The sequence below is a fragment of the Protopterus annectens genome, chromosome 8.part0, assembly GCF_019279795.1.
Source record: "Protopterus annectens isolate FY-2018-M chromosome 8.part0, PAN1.0, whole genome shotgun sequence".
In the NCBI taxonomy this organism is placed as follows: Eukaryota; Metazoa; Chordata; order Ceratodontiformes; family Protopteridae; genus Protopterus; species Protopterus annectens.
This window is the reverse complement of record NC_056741.1, coordinates 1,659,916,487-1,659,934,358: the sequence shown is the minus strand read 5'-3', so window position 1 is coordinate 1,659,934,358 and position 17,872 is coordinate 1,659,916,487. Positions and strand designations below refer to the sequence as shown.

At 39.8% G+C, this 17,872-nt stretch overlaps 1 protein-coding gene across 1 annotated transcript in view; it reads left to right on the top strand.

Annotated features, from left to right (window-relative positions):
* The window catches only part of VSIG2 (V-set and immunoglobulin domain containing 2), an 879,569-nt gene that overhangs the window by 139,145 nt on the left and 722,552 nt on the right, over window positions 1-17,872 (top strand). The gene's annotated exons all lie outside the window — the stretch shown is intronic.

Below are 17,872 nucleotides of genomic sequence, written 5' to 3'. Positions count from 1 at the left end.
TGAAATAGTTAATGTAGTAGATTTAAGGGCAAAGAATGAAGTATTTTGTACTGTTCACATAAATGGAAAACCCAGAGAGCTCAAAGTTGACCCAGGTTCCAAGTGCAATGTTGTGTCAGCAGAAACATTTCTTAGAGTGTGTCATGGTGAAAGGCTTGATTTGGAAAGGTGTGCAAAGCTTGTTGCTTATGGTGGTGATGAAATTCAGACTGAAGACTCAGAAGTACTTCATGTTACTCTGTTGGAAGATGTTACGACTTATTATTTTATGTGGTCAAGAGGCACATCCAGTCATTATTAGGGCTCAGGGACAGTTTGAAAATGGGGCTGCTATCATTTAATAAGGAAGTCCACCAAGTCAGCTTAACCAACCACTACCCTAAATTTCACCCAGCACATTTTTTCTACCTATGCTGATCTTTTCGAAGACAAACTAGGGCAGCTTCCAGTTGTGTACTCCATGAAGTTAGACCCAGAGGTCAGTCCAGTTATCAGGCCAGCACGGAAAGTTCCAATAGCCATGCAGGACAGAGTGAAAGCTGAGCTAGATAAAATTGTGTGATAAGGTGTGGTTTGTTCAGTTGCAAATCCAACTGAATGGCCATCTTCCATGGTGGTAGCTCATAAGAAAAGCTCAGATGACATCAGAATATGTATAGATCCACGAGATTTAAACAAAGTGCTAAAAAGACCTCATTATCCAATGTGCACAGTTGAATAAGTCACAGCTCTGATGCCAAATGCCACAGCTGTTTTTCTGTCTTACATGTAAGAGTTCATTTTGGCAGATTCAGCTTGACAAGAAATCCTCACTGCTAACTACTTTCAGTACTCTTTAGAAGGTACAGCTTTTTGAGAATGCCATTTGGAATAAATTCTGCAAGTGAAATCTTTCAACGTACAATGGAGGAACATTTTATGTGTATCCTTGTGTAGACAACACACTAGTAGGAGGTAATGGTAAAGCAGAGTATGACAGAAACCTCAGGAAAGTTCTGGAAAGAGCACGCCAAATGAATCTTAAGCTCAATCCACAGAAATGCAAATTCAGGCTACAAGAAGTTACTTATGTCGGTCATTTGTTTACTAGTTCAGGCCTACAAACAGACCCTTCAAAGCAAACAGCCATTCTTGAGATGACAGCTGCAGACAATGTTCCAGCTCTGGAACATTTTATTGGCATGGTTAACTACCTAGGTAGTTCATTCCAGACTTAACCCAACTTTCAATACTGTTCAGAGAGCCGACACATAAAGATATAACCTGGTCTTAGTTAGAGCAGCACCAAAGAGCATTTGATGTCCTGAAATAGGATTGCTAGCCCACCAACTCTCTGATATTATGATGTTCACAAACCAGTAACTCTTTCTTGTGATGCTTCAAAGTTTTGTCTTGGAACAGTCATTCTACAAGAGGATCATCCTGTTGCCTATGCATCGAGAACTCTTACCCAAACTGAAATGTAGTATGCCCATATTCAGAAAGAGCTTTTGGCAATTGTGTTTGCATGTTCGAAGTTCCATGATTCTGTTTATGGTAGACCAATCCAGATTGAAACAGACCACGGACCTTTAGTCACTGTCTTGAGAAAGCCTATGCATTCAGCTCCAGCCAGACTGCAACACATGATGTTGAGATTGCAAAAGTATAACTTCACTCTTGTCTACAAGAAAGGCAAACTTCTTTATCTTGCTGCTACACTGTCCAGATCACCAGAAACACCACTGAACGGCACAAGAATGAGTTTCTTGATTTTGAAGTCATGGAAGTGAGAAATTTTTCTTCCACACACCTTGATGAGCTGAGAGATCACACAGCCACAGATCCAGTTTTATGGAGGCTTAATCCACTTTATCAAACAAGGATGTCTGTCAAAGCAATCTAGTTTATCTCAAGAAGTACAACCTTATTTTCCATGCAGAGGTGAGATTTTGTCCGACAATGGTATTATTATGAAAGGTCTGAAAGTAGTTGTTCCGAAGTCCTTGAAACCAGAGTTCATTACTATCTTGCATTGTGGTCACCAAGGAACTGGCTCAACTAAAAGAAGGGCAAGAGGACTAGTATTTTCACCTTCTATGTCACATGACATTGAGAGAGCACTTTTGTCTTGTTCTGTGTGTAATAGTACTAAGCCACATCAACAGAAGGAACCACTTCAGCTAAACCAGATTCCTGAACTACCTTGGTCGACAGTAGCCACCGATATCTTCGAGTGGAATGGTCAGCATTATTTGATGTTAGTAGACTTATTCTAATTGGTTCAAGACTGACCTACCTCCTAACCTAGCATCCAGTACTGTCATTACTAAGATGAAGGGTCATTTCTTAGTCCATGGTAGTCCACATAAAGTTATTTCTGACAATGGTACACATGTTACAAGCCAACAATTCAAAAGATTTGCTGAAGAATGGGACTTTACTCATGTCACGAGTAGCCCAGAGTACCCTCAGTCAAATGGTTTGGCAGAACATGTAGTTCAAAGTGCAAAACAGTTACTAGAGAAGTCAAAATGAGATAGTAGTGATGTTTTCCTGAATCTCTTGAATCTCAGAAACATTCCTCCTGATAAACATCTTGGTTCACCTGCTCAGAGACTTCTGTCAAGACAAACCAGAACCACATTACCAGTCAGTAGTTAATTGTTGGTTCCATATGTTAAGAACAATAGGTCAGTGAAAACCTATCTGTTGAAGAAATGCCTAACCGAGAAGTCCTACTATGATAAAACCAGCAAACCACTCAATCCATTACGAGAAGGAGAATTGGTAAGGATGCAGACATCCAGAGGTTATGATCGGATTGGAGTCATGAAGAATATTTGCCCAGAGCCAACATCATATATTGTAGAATCACAAGGAGCAGACTTTAGGCGAATCAGAAGCATTTAATACTGGTGTCTGAGCCTATACAACAGCACATAGCCTGTGAAAAAGGCTCTTTATCTCTGAGTGAGTTATCCGGTGTTCCAATTCCAAGGGAAGTTGCAGAGAATATTCCCATTCCTGTGATGAATCCAGAAGTTCTCGAGACCAAGTTGTTCACCAAAGACTGTCCCTGTTGCTAAATTCAGTCTAGATTGTTATGTTACAAGATCTGGTTGTATTTTCAGACTATGTAACAGATATCTTGGCAATTTGGACATGAACATTTTGTCTTGTTTCTAATGTCTGTAGTAATGCATGTCTAACTCTAATATTATTTTTACCACGGGCAATCTTTTTAAGAGGGAGGATGTAGATCAATGTGTGTGTATGTACCTTTAAGAAGGACTTGCGCAAGTGTATAAATACTAAGCACATGCAAGTATGACTGCCATTTTGTAGTAAGCTGTTGAGATGTAAGCATGGATGTATGTAAGGTCTCTCTGTTATACAGTTTAGACTTTATGATGCTGCTATCCATCCTGATGTTTCTATGTATTAAAAGACCTAAACAAAATACCCAGCCTGCTTTTCATCTATGTTAGAGAGGGATGAGCAACACTGACTTTGGGGTCCTGTCTGTAATCCAGCTGGTAACCCATTGAGTTATGTAGGAGTTTATACCCAATTCAGAAAGTCTGTCAACAATACCTGAGTGGGGTGTTGTACTGAATGCCTTAGCCAGGTCTAGGTAGGTGGTATGCACCATTTTCCTCTCATCTTTTGCCTTAATGACCTTCTCAAAGAAGTCCACTAGGTTTAGTAGGAATGACTTTCCCCCTGAGAAAGCCAAACTGGATTGGCTACAGTGTCTGAAGATTGCCTATGTCTTTGTTGATCATTTCCATGATAATTCGTTCCATGGGTTTGATTATAAGACTTGTTAGACTAATGGTTCTGTTGTTTACAAACTTGATTGATGGTCCACCCTTGTAGACAGGGTCCAAAATATTAAAACAGCAACCTTTTTGTATGAGGAAACATCTGCATAAAGATTAGGAAATATTTACTAAAAACAAATATTTCTTTAAACCTCAAAATTCCCATATCCTGTCCAGCAGCAAAGCAAAATTTGTATTCAGTATTTATGTTTTGTGTTTATACATCTGAGATAAGTTGAAGAGGTCTGAATTGCCAAGAATTGTTTTCCAATAAATTAAATTTAGAAGGTGATCTAACAAAAATGACCCTTTTTTTAACAGAAACACCTTCATCTTCTGAAAGCCAAAAAAATAAATAATTCTGCTTTTCCACTGCTGTTGTAGCCTAGTGGCCAGTTTAACTCTTAAGTCCATTAATCAGTCCCAGTTGAGGGTAAACCCTAAGGCCAGTAATGCTCCATCAAATGCTAGAAAATAATCTGAATTACAATCACAGTCTACTTTATAGCTTCTTTATACAGAAGTGTTTTCTTAGTTTATCTCTAAAGGAAAATGTCATTGCATTAAATTATGTGGAAAACCAATCATGTGAGAGTTCCTTTCCCCAGAGCACTTCCGAAGATTATCCACGTTGATCACTAAACTTTGTGAATGGCCCAAGTCAGGCTAAACCATCCTGATCACATTTTCTAGCTTCATGAGTACATCAGGGACTCAGATGCCTTGAACTGGAGGATATATGTCATGTGATCCAACCTATTATACTAGATGGAGACCCTGGTGGGCTTTCTGTACAAGCAAGTTTCTGTACTTTCAGTTTACCTTCAAAGACTTCCTTATTTAATGTTTTTCATAAAAAATCACTGAATATTCATATAACTGTCTCTATTTTTAATAATCCCCAGAAAACCTCAGAAAATAAGAATGAGAAAGGCCATATTTATAACCATAGACTTGCTGGTGATCCTTATGTGCAGTACAGTCATGGCTAGCAATCATCTCTTCTGTCAAACTAAGTGTCCTTTTTTCAACCAAGTAGCCCACTTGGAAAAATGGAGTCTGTACCCTTGAACTCTCTTCTGTCCCGCACCACTTTGTCTGATTCCATTTTATTGCTTTTTAATTGAGTCAGGAATAAAGGAGAAGATGAACTTGGTACTCTATCTTGTGTATAGATTAGTGCTTCCTCTACTTCTAAAAATATTGTCACCCACTTACTCTCCCCTTCCCCCAGGAGCATAATGTTCAGATAATTGGTTGGTTGCTTACATTGCTTGATAGCTGAAAGGAATTTAGCTATTTTCTTCACTGTAGTCACTGAGTAATAATTGTAATTCATTGTAGTCACTGAGTAATAATTGTAATTCACTGTAGTCATTGAGTAATAATTGTAATTCATTGTGGTCACTGAGTAGTAATTCTCTAAATGATCCCTGACCTTACATACAACTCCTGGAATCCCTATCTCTCCTTTTGGGGGGGAGGGGGGGGGGAGAAGTTTGCACTGAACCTGTCAGCCAGTATGTTGGCAATGTCTGTAGGATCAGTAATCTTCACATCTGGCTTTACCAGAAAGGCTCATCCAGACTCTGCTACACTTTGCTGTGAAGGAAAGGTTAGTTTGCTGTTATTTTTTGTATTTCTGTATTGCCTTTCTATATTTTGAATACTGTAGTTTGTTTTCTTTATCTTGTGTTTTGCTTGCATTCTGTTTTAAACAGCATATTAAAACTTCAAAAGAGACCACAGCTCTCTCTGTTCTGAGTCAGGCAGAAATAAGAACTGATTAATTAAGGACTCATTCATAAGACAGAAGAGGTCACTTAAGGTTAATCACTTGTTAACAGAGGGGGTGGAGCTAGAAACTAAAATTTCTATTTAAGGAGTAAACTAAAACATTTCAGAGCTTTACCAGAAAGGCTCATCCAGACTCTGCTACACTTTGCTGTAAAGGAAAGGTTAGTTTGCTGTTATTTTTCTATTACTGTATTGCCTTTCTATATTTTGAATACTGTAGTTTGTTTTCTTTATCTTGTGTTTTGCTTGCATTCTGTTTTAAACAGCATATTAAAACTTCAAAAGAGACCACAGCTCTCTCTGTTCTGAGTCAAGCAGAATTTTTCCCTCCCTCCCTCCCACCCATTTAAGTTGTCTTGTTAAATACCACTGTCTTTCTAGTTGCCCGCCTCTTATGTTAATCTGACCATATATCTCATTTCTCTCTACTTTCACTGGCTTATGTGAGTAATCACAAAACCATCACTTTTGAAATCCCACCTTCAATTATTTAAATTTATTGGCCATCCTACAGTATTTCATAGTACCAAAATACAAAAGTAACCACCCTTTCAGTCCATCTTGCTGTTTTAAAAATAGTAACTCTCCACTAAACCTTAACTTTTTAAACAGGTAAAACTCAAGTTACCTACTTTCATATCTAACTTCTCTAGTGCACACTGCAGAGTGCATTCTTTTCAATCTTACCTTTAAGCATCCCTGTTACTAGCACTTTCTCTAATACCTAAAAAGATCATCTCTACTTGACTCCAAGTAGACTTTTCTCTATCTGTTAAACCTAGCACTTGCTCCTACAGTACTTATTACCTTGATACGGCACTCTTATAGATAGCACCCCAAAAGGCAAAACCCCATTTCTCGGTCACCCACATCCCGGAATCTCTTTTAAAGTTTTTGTCTAGTCCTTCTAGCATGTCGAGGGATCAGTTGCTAGTGTCCTCTCCTGCTCAGCTGGTGAACCTGGGAATATTGAGGCAATGTTACAATTGCCTCATGTACACAGACAACCCTCTCCTCCTCCCACAAAACACAAATACATGCGAGATGCAACTATACGGCCAAACTGGAGGCTGAGCTCTCTCAACATAGGACTGGCAAGACCAGTCAGGAGGAGAAGGTTACCACACACACTATAGACCCAGTCTCACATAGTACCATCACAACCTCAAATCATACACATAAACACACAAAGACATACTCGGCTCTGATCAAAAATCTACCAAAACAGCAGAGGCCACCAAAGCAGACATCCAAACAACCACCACCTCAGAACACAACACCTGTAACACATAGACCTCACAGTCAGAGTGTCAAACAGTCACAGCCCTTAAGGCCAAACACAATGCCAGACACACTAGTCATTGGTGACTCCATAGTCAGACACACTGACGTCCCGCTCACCAGACTGAGTAAGGAGAAGGTCACAGTAAGCTGCCTGTCGGGTGCTAGAATCCACCACATAACGCAAGCACTCAGGTCTCTCAACAGCAGGTACAAATACGACTCAGTCATTGTCCACGCTGGTGTAAACGACCTGAGACGTACCTCCTTGGACTACATGAAAAGAGACATTGAGGAGCTCTCTGATTATGTAGCCCAGGCAAAATGATGTGAAGATTACTGATCCCGGCTGTGTGCTCCACGAACTCAACGAGGAATTAAACCCACAGCTAGGACAGCTGTTTAATCATAGTCTTACCTCTGGATACGTACCCAGGGAGTGGCGCACTGCAACTGTGGTCCCACTTCACAAAGGCGGTGCCTCCACCGACCCTGGAAATTACCGGCCCATTAGCTTGACAAGCCTTATCTGCAAAGCCATGGAGAGGATCATAATGGACCTCATAAATAAAGACATAGGGAATTTGCAGACTTTGGATCCATCCCAGTTTGGCTTTGTCAAAGGCAGATCATGCCTTCTAAACTTGGTTGACTTTTTCAAAACAGTCACCAAAGCCATTGATGAGGAAAGGCAGTCCATACAGCCTACCTCGATCTGGCGAAGGCCTTCGATACAATACCCCACTCGGGTATCATTGAAAAACTCATCAGCTTAAATGTTAACCCATACATCACAAGATGGGTTGCAAACTGGCTGAGTGACAGAACCCACAGGGTCAGAGTTGCTGGCGCCATGTCAGACTCAAAGCCTGTCACAAGTGGTGTACCACAGGGCTCAGTCCTGGGCCCACTCTTGTTTGGCATCTACTTTTCCAGTACAAGCAAACACAGGAGGGTTATGGCTGACAAAGTTTGCAGATGACTGCAAACTGGGCCATAGTAGAAAACACATCTGACACAGATATCCTTCAGAAGGGTCTCACAGAAATGGATAACTGGTGCCAGAGCCATGGAGTAAAGTTCACTGCCAAGAGATGGATAGTCATACCCTTCGGGAAAAACAAGGTTACCCCTAGCTACCAAATAGGTGGCAATCCACTGAGCATAGAAGAAGTTATCAGGGACCTGGGGACCCAGGTTGATAGTAGTCTGTCATTCGACACCCATGTAGCTAAAGTAGTTAGGAAGACCTTCTACATTGCCCACCTTATCATGAAGGGATTCTCATCTAGATCAAGGGAGGTCATAGTCTCCCTATACTCATCACTCATCAGACCAATGATTGAGTACAATGCCCCATTCGGAATGTATCTGACCCGACACTTGCAGCAGCTGGAGAGGCCACAAAGTTCCTCACCAAAAGGATAAAGGGTCTCAAACATCTGTCCTATGCTGCCCGACTGAAAGAACTCCAGCTCTATTCAGTCGCTACCGCTTGCTCAGAGGTGACCTTTGCCTAACATACAAGGCCATGTCAAACCCAGATTTGATGAATATGCTTTACCTCAAAAAATCTAGATCCGTCAGAGCCACAAGGGCGGGAGACTTAAACCTCGACACGGCTATTAATAGGACGCGCTGGAGGGATAGATTCATCACCCAAAGACTCCCTATGCTGTGGAATAAAATCCCGGTATATGTGAGGCAGAGCACCTCGCTGGCCTTGTTCAAGAGAAATCTTGACCAATGGATGGGAGATCGCAGATATACCCCAGGGATTACCTCAGTGTCACTGCTCAACAGAGGCACAGCAAAATAATGGGTATAGTTCCCCATACCAAAGGGGTGGCGTAAGCCACAAAACTATGGGCTAGGCTTGTAAATGCCCTCGGGCAGATAGCCTAGTATGAACCTATGAACCTATGAACCTATATGCTGGATTCTGAAGTTGACAAGTCTGCTTTCATCTGATGCACTGGATTCTATTTGAGTCCTCAGGGAGACTTGACCATCTAGTTAGATGCAGCTGAATGAATGTTGTATAACTCTTGCCCTCATTCTGCTGAATGACTCCAATGATTTCTTAGTTTTTTTTCCTTCTTGTTGTGTTTTTAAGATTGACTTGTGTGTCGACAAGCTCCCCATATATGTTTTAACTCAGTTATTCTACCACAAATATTCCTACTGTCTCTTCTCATGATCTTTCTCTTATTGCCCAAACACATTCATCACAAGTAGTTTAGCTTTCTACAGAAAAGTATAATACTTGGGACAGAATTTGGCAGAATTTATATTTTCCACTTGTATTCTGTTAGGCATTCATCCCGCAAGTCCCCTACAAAACTTACTTTTGGCATCATAACGTATATGCCCTGCCTTTCTTAAAGAGCCCAGGACAGTATTTTTGATAAATGTGACTCACAATTTTGTGAATTAATTACTATGTCACAATGGCATGCTGCAAAGTACTAGCATGAAGTATCAGAACTTTATCCATGAGCCTTGAAAAGTGGTATGTACTCCTTGAATTCCAAACAGTATGACAATATGTTGAAAAAGACATCAGGGTTGATAAAATTGTCTTCTGTTTGGTTTTAGTGTGTGAAAGGAATCTGCAACACTCCTTGGTTAAGTATGGGAGGACAGAAGCTTTGCTTAGTCTAGCCTCTTCATGAGCATGTCCACTGTGGGCATTGGATAATGGTCCAGTTTGGAGATGGCATTCAGTTTTTGGAAATTATTGTAAAACCATCTGGAGCCATATGACTTAGGGACCAACACAATCAGACTGATCCAGTTGGTTTGGTACTCCTTGATGACTCCTAGTTCTTAACTTGTTGGTTTTTTGTGGGGCCTAGCATCCTGTATGGATTTTCGTTTACCTTCTCTCATGGCACAGTTTCAATATTATTCTGAATTATATCTATTCTGTGGGGTATCTTAGAAATAAAACCCTTTATTTGTCAGTGCAAACTCTTTCACTTCTTGGCTTTAAGACAAAGGTTTTCTCTTGATATGATACTATTGGCATATGTGTTGGCCTCCAGGTTGAATATAGAAGTTTTAGCTTCCATCCGTGGTTTTAACACTAATATGATACATATGCTTTGGTTTTCTCTTTACCATTTGTCATATTTTGTAGTTCACTTTGTTCATTTTCTGTGCCACCTTAGGGGGACTTTGCCATCTTCTTAGGAATTTATTTTCAGCACAGGTTACTAATACTTTGTCCTTAACTATTGACATAAAAACGTACAAGACAGAATAAAAATTAACAAGTGCCATCATATTTTAACAGTTTTTCTGCTTTCAGATCTCCTTTGCTATGTTTGGTAATCTTCATGGACACCTATCATATAGTAGCTGAAATAGGATAAAACCTGTTGCAGTTTGTTGCACTTCTTTTACAGCAAAAACAGAGAAGGAAGTAGCTGATCCCTATTGTTACATTCAATTCGGGGTCCCCACTTTATCAAAAACTACAGTATTTATTGAAGCATCCCACTAACCCATCTGTTTCAAGGTAGTACACCAAAGCTTTTAACTGTTTTACTTTTAAAATATTGGAAAAACTGGAACATTAGCCTCAGTAAAAATAGAGTTCCCTGGTTTATTAATATTTCTGTAGGAATTCCTTCCTGGGAGCTAAGTAACACTAGTTTTCTGGCTGTTGACTTTGCACTGGATTTTTGAAGAGATATTGCATCAGGAAAGTTTCTGGCAGTCAATAACCATGAGAATACAAAATGTAGCCATAATTAGATTTCACTAATGGGCCTAAAAGATCCATAGTTATCTGCTTGAATGAGACTTCAGTAACATTTTGATAATCTGTGCAACATTGAGACCAAAAACTAAATCACTGTAAAAAGAAGAATTTAAAATCTCTTTTCAACATCATATGGGAGGCTCTGAGAATGCAGCCAGGCAAGCTTCCTCAAAACAGTACCAGTGGCAACTGAGTCATGCACACACTGTTAACAATGAGTTGTGATTTGTAAGATGGAAAAAATTCAGCTCTTTAAAGCAGATCTTTCCTAAAAAAGTCTTTCATCCTTTCCCGGTTAGGGGTCGCCACAGTGGAACTCCGGTCCGCTAATGATTGGCAGTGGATTTTTACGGTGCCGAGTTGCCAGCCCGATGCTCACCCTTCAAAGAAGGAATACCCATTCACACACGCACCTACCTGCATGTCTTTAGATGTCACTCAACCATGGGGAGGACATGCAGACTCCACACAAAAGGTGCTCTAGCTGAGAATCGAATGGGAGAACCTCTTGCTGTGAGGTGACAACGCTAACCGCTGCACCACCAAGAAGAAACCACAGACAAAACATTCCTCATACTTTCACAGTTAGTCAGAATAAACTTTAACATATGAGCCTGACAATTTAAAATTCTAAAAATCAAAGTTGCAGAAGGATGCACTTTTTCACATAGTTACAATTATTTTTCCCATCCTTGGCAGAAAGTGTAGGTTTCAAATTAAGCATATGTTCAGCAGCTTTTTAACTAAGCTATAGCTGCTGGGAAGGGTTTTGAGATGAGTATATAAAAACATAAAAGACTGAGGTAATTTATGCAATCTATCTCTCTATTTAGGGGCAGCAGGCTGACAGAGGAAAATGGCAGACAGTGATGCTCGCATCTTCCAAAGATGAAAACACAGAAGGGATGGTTTAAGGTTCTGGAAATTCCTTCTGTAACAGCTTATAGTATTTTCTGAGGGACTGCAGAACATCAGTGTAATCCCACTGAAAACACTGCCACATTTTGGAAAAAGGGCCAGAGAAGAGAAATGTCCACAGGAAGAACTGGATACAGAGTTCTACTTTGAATCTGAACCAGAAATCTGAGTTGAAAACCCTAAATCTGTCTCATCTTCCTGCCCAGATTTACAATCTTGAATCTTTTCAGGAAAGCAGGCATTCCTTTTTCTTTTACCAGAAACTACTGTATAAAAAGGATTGATAGCCTGAATTAGACCCAGAGGCAGATCTAGTAAACTGCTCTAGTCTAGAGGAATTTGAAGAGGACAAGATATATGCTTAGTTTTCTGTTTCTTTTTGACAGGAAAAATGTGACTGACAGTGTTATAAACAGCAGCACCACAGATGTTCTCAGCATTCTGACACAACAGGGAAGCCATTCTCCCAGGACTGACGAGAGTAAAGAACATTACAAAATTAGTAAATAACAGAAGAAGTGATTGATAATTATAGCTAAGGAGCCCATATGACCAGCACTTCTGCCCACTATAAAAGCTAATGATAAACTAGGAACCAAATTGATGTGCCACAAAAATATAAAAAGTACAGTATATAATTAAATGTGATGCACCACCAAAAGAGTAAAAACTATACATGGGGGCTCAATCCAGCCTTCCCCGTGGGGGTGCTGCTTGCACGTGGGTGGCCGACTGGGTCATCACAAAGTACTCAGTGCTAAGAGACCCAAGGGTGGGGGGAATGAGGCCAATGGGATCACCTAAGACTGAGGATGGATAATATCTTGAGCTTTGGGGGATTGGATCAATAGGGGCCTAAAAAAGACTGCAAAAATACAGGGGGGTTCTAGACACTCACTGGTAGACTTTTGGGTTTGTAGCAGGCCAGAGTTAATACATCCCCTATTTTGTGCATACCCTGAATTCACCTCCCTGTTAGTTGTTGCATCTACTTATGACACAACTATTTCATTTTTCAACCAATGATAGGGTATGGTGGTGTCTTGCATAGCTCTCTTTTTTGTTTCTTATTTATTCCTATATTTTGACCTAAAAATGTAGCAAACTCCCTAATTATATCACTACTAATAAGACGTTTGGTGAAAGTAATTTTTTTATTACTATTTCCTTAAAAGTTGTGTTTGTGTTTATTTCTTCAAAAGTTGATTTTATGCGTACGATGACATCATGAAATAATGTTCAGAGTAGGCTTTTTAATCTTAATAATTAGTCTGAAAAGATTTTATAACTAAAAGTACAGGTTCCATTATTTTATGACTAATGCCATGCAAATTCAGTGCCCCTATTGGTAACAATTACAACCTATGGTATTCAATAATTCCCATTTTAAACCAATGATTTGGTCTCAGAAATTTGCCATGTTTTGCTGTTCTTCTTTTACAGCATTGATTATTCTCTGCTTAATAAATGATCAGTCCATCAGCCCCTGGGACACTACATTCCTATTGGCCCATGAAATGTAAGTTTTCCAATGACAACCTATCACACACACACACACACACACACACACACACACACACACACACACACACACACACACACACACACACACACACACACACACAGTTGGTAATTATATCATCCTATGTCACTAACATTTTGATTTTCAGCCAATAACATGATTCTGATATATTTGCTTATTTTTCTTTTGTTTTTTTTTTTTTTAAATAATCTTTCCGAAGTTATGTCTTTGAAAGTTCACGAATCATATAAATAGAAGACCCTGTGTATGTTCTTAATCAGTTTGACAGTGTTTACCTGCCTTTTTTGTCTATAAACAAAAGGAACAATTTTTCTACAAGAAGAACATAAACCTATATTTCTTATTCAGCTTGTCTGTTTATTCTAGCTCATTTCTAGGGAGGACTCTAAAAAATAGGCAATGACAGTTCTTTGGTACGTCTTAAATAAAAAAAGAAAAAAATAAGTAAATCAAGTTAACTGACATTAGGCCCTAAGAGAGCAGATAAGGTAAATGTTTACAAACAAGGGACATAAGTGTAATGGCTAAGGGTGGATATCTGCTTGGGGGCTATTGATTGGGATAGGTAGGTATAGTAGCTATCAGGCACATTTTATATGTAATGTTTCCCTGTACAGTTGTGTATCATAACCCGATGAATGATAGGGCATGGCTTCACCCTATTAATTTTTTAATGAGTGGCTAAATGAAATAGCAACTTCTGAATTTAATTTAAAATATGTAAAGCTGTGTACTTTCAAGTGGAAACTAACATGATCTGCATAGGGTGGAGTACATTTATCAGGTGTAGATAAAGACTGCGGTGTTCCAAGTTTATTTATTTTATTTATTTATTTATTTAAGTTTGATGACCGGGGAAGTCCACTGGGCCAAGAAGAGCCCATTTTCAGTGGAGGCCCGGGGAGAAAAGCTCCACACTAATGGCAAGTTACATTTCACATGTTACAAAAGGACATAGTTCATACAGCTAATTAAGCATTTACAGATAAGCTCCATGATATTTGCAATTGGCTTGTCACAATGTTACAAAAATGAAAAGACATAATTCAATACAGAAATGTCAACATTTACATAAAGTGAATATTTTTGTTATGTAGGTTTAACATATTCAAAATATATAGCTACTAGCCATTAGTAGGTTAGGAAAATATTATGCCTGGGGAGGGTAATAGTATGTTTGAGATTGGAGAATATAGTACAACAGATATTAAGAGAAAAAAATGGTTTTTAGTAGGGGAGGGATTGTTTTGGGTGGGATGAAGTAATAGTAGAGTGAGTTGGATGTGTCAGTGCAAGGTGGATTGAGGGGGGAGAGGGGTTTAAGTTGGAGCATGGCAAGGGCATTCCCATTTGGAAGAAAGATGAAGAGAGTAGCTGAGATTTGAAATTTGTATGGTTAGGTAGGTTGCGTAGGTGTGTGGGGAAAGAGTTCCACTCTTTAGTTAAGGAGTGGGATAGCAGTAGATGGCCAGGAGGTCGTGCAGTTTTATGGACCTGAAGGAGATTTTGTTTTTTGGATCTGAGTGAGTGGTTGGGAATGTAAGGTTTTAAGGAAGTAGTGAGCGCTGGGCAGTTGGCAGGTTTAAAGATGAGCTTGTGGGCAATGGTGAATTGTAAGTAACTGAGGTACTTGGGTAGTTCAAGCCAGTTGAGGGTGAGGATGGAGTGGCAGTGGTGGGATGAGTTTTTTGAATTGGTTGCAAATTTGGAGATCTTGTGATAGCAGGATTCAAGTTTGGACTGAAGGCCAAGATGGAGATTGGTGAAAAGAGAGGGCACCATACATAAGGGAGGGGAGTAGGAAGGTGGATGCAAGAGTCTGACGGGTAGAGGGGCTTAGGAAGCGGTTGTGCCTGTAGAGGAGACTTAACTTTTGGTGGATTTTCTTGATTGTGGAGTGGTTGTGGGTGCCAAATTTTAGTTCTTCATCAATAATGATGCCAAGAAGCTTGGTGTTGGGAACAATTTCAAGGAGGGTGTTGTTTTGGCTCTGTATGGTGAATGTGGATTTGTCAATGGAGTTTGTGGTAGGGGAAAACGCATTCGTTTGGTTTTATTTGCATTTAGTGCCAGATGGTTAGACTACATCCAGATTTCTGTTTTGGAGAAGGCTAGTTGGGTTTTTGCTAGGAGCTCGTAGGGGGAAAAGGCTGAGCAGATGATTGTTGAGTCATCTTCATACTGGATGATAGAGGAGTCTGGGATGGGGATTGGTGAAAGTTGTTAATGAATAGGTTGAAGAGAAGAGGGCCAAGAACAGAACTTTGTGGGACACCTGTGGGTGTGGGAAGCAAGGAGGAAGTTGAAGTTTTCCATTGGACAGCTTTTTGGTGTTTGGACAAGTAGCTGGAAAACCAGGCAATGATGGTGGGAGAGAGGTGTAGGGTGCAGAGTTGGGATATAAGTAGGGTGTGTGAGATGGTGTCAGAGGCCTTTGACAGATTTAGGAATAGTGTAGATATCAAGTTGCCTGAGTCGCGTTCGAGGTTTATGGTTTTAAGAAGGGCAGTCATGGTGCTGTGTCCAGGGTGGAAGCCGTATTGAGTAGGGGAGAGGAGATTTTTTAGTGTTAGGTGTGCCATGAATTTTGCTTGTATTGTTTTTTCTAGTATTTTAGAAAGTGGGGAAAGTATGACAATAGGCCTGAAGTTGGTGGTATCAGTATTTTTGCCACCTTTGTGGAGGGTGATGATAAGCATGGCGCCAGATAGAAGGGACATATAATTATTGTATGGAGCTATTTATAAGAATAGAGCTGGGATAGGCAATACTGTCTACAGATTGTTTGAGGAAGGTGGGTGGAAGGCTGTCAGGTGCATTGTGACAGGGTTTGAGTTTGAGGAGAAGTATTTTTATAGTTCTTGTGAGGATGGGCTTAAGGCAGAAGGATGTGGAAGAAGGTTGATGATTGGGGTGGTGGTTGGGGCAGGAGGGGGTGGTGGTAGAGGAGGGGGGTGGGAAGGAGGCTGACAGTTTAGCTATGCAGTCTATGAAGAATTAGTTGAACTGGCTGGCTGTTTGAAGGTTAGAGAGGTTGGGGTCTGGGCAGGGGTTTTCTTTGTTGCCAGGATGCAGCATGTATGAGATGGAGTCCCAGAAAGTCTGTGATAAATGAGTTGAACTGGCTGGCTGTTTCAAGGTTGGAGAGGTTGGGGTCTGGGCAGGGGTTTTCTTTCTTGCCAGGATGCAGCATGTATGAGATGGAGTCCCAGAATTTGTTGAGATTTGTTGAAGTGCAAGGACTGGAGTTTGGAGTAGTGGGCTTTGCAGTCTTTATTAGTTTTTTTGCAGAGTTTCATAGTTGCTTATAGGAGGGTGTTAGGTTTTTTATGTTTTTGATATGGTTTCCATTTTTGTCCCTTTGGTACAAGGCTAGTTTAGTATCTTTTGATAACCATGGGTAGGGATTGGTTTTGATGAGTTTGGTTCGGGGGGGGGGGGGGACTTGCTGATTGAAAAGACTTAGGAATGAGTGGTTAAAGTAGGAAATGGCATCATCTAGAGAAAGGGTTTTTAGAGGGAACCAGTCAGTATGTTTTAAGCATTCAGAGAAAGTTAGAGGGTTGAAAGAAGAGAGGTTGCAGGTTTGGATGTAGTAGTGTTGTTTATGCAGTGGAGATTGGAGATGGTTGGCGAAGGCTGGTAGGTGATTGCTGAGAGGATCAGGTAATGTTTTGGCTTTGGTGATAAGGTTTGGGTAAGTTATTAGGATCCAGTCAATGATGGTACCAGAGGTGTACTGGTGAGTAACTCTCTGGCACAGGGTAGACATGCTACTGGTAATGATTACTGATTTGAAAATGTACTGCCGAGGATGGGGAATTCAGTAAATTCAGAGTTAGTTTTACCCTTGTATAATGCATTAATTGGGTGTTGTATTTTGTGACTGAAGGCATGTCTAAAATAAATATCATGGTGACTGATATTATGCAAAAAAGGCTACAGTTAGAGAAAGGGCATATGTGATGTGAAATTAGACAAAACATTCATTCATACCTTTACAATTGACAGCCTGAGAGACAGAGACGAGAGAGAGACAGAGAGAGAGAGAACTGTTACATACAGAAGGCAGGGAAGGGAAGAGATGGAACAGAGGGCACTTGTTTTATAGTTACTTTCATCTGACATTGAAAAAAAAACAATAACTTCATGAGACAATGTTTGATACATCTAATAGTTTGCCCAAATGGATTGAAAGGATGGAGAGGCAGAAGAAATATGGGAGAGGAGTTAGGGAGACAGGTACACCATAATGGAGTTGTTAGTTGCACATTTCTACAGATATGATAGTTATATATTTTTTTACGCTGGACAATTTCTATATTTATAATTCAGAACAGTTGTTACAAACATATAAATGAAAAGAGTACACATTTAAAATAAAACTGATGAAAGAAAGAATACATTACACTTGAAAATTCATGTTACCACAGTAATGCTGCTGGGCTCAAGCTGTTGCATTATAGATCAAATTAGTTTTGTTCAAATCCTCCCAGATGTAATCCACAACTAAGACAATTCAAATCCCACAGCTAAGAAGAAAAATATATGAAAAAGAAAATACATATACATTTCAGCTGCACTCATTCCATTTTATGGAATTTACTTACTTCTTAACACAATACAGCAAAATCATTTTTTTATTACATGCTGATAATCATTAGAAAAAATAATCCACAGAAGACCCACTTCACCAGGCCTAAGATAAGTACAAAACAGAAACACATTAATTATTTCATAGTTTTAAGAAGCACAAAG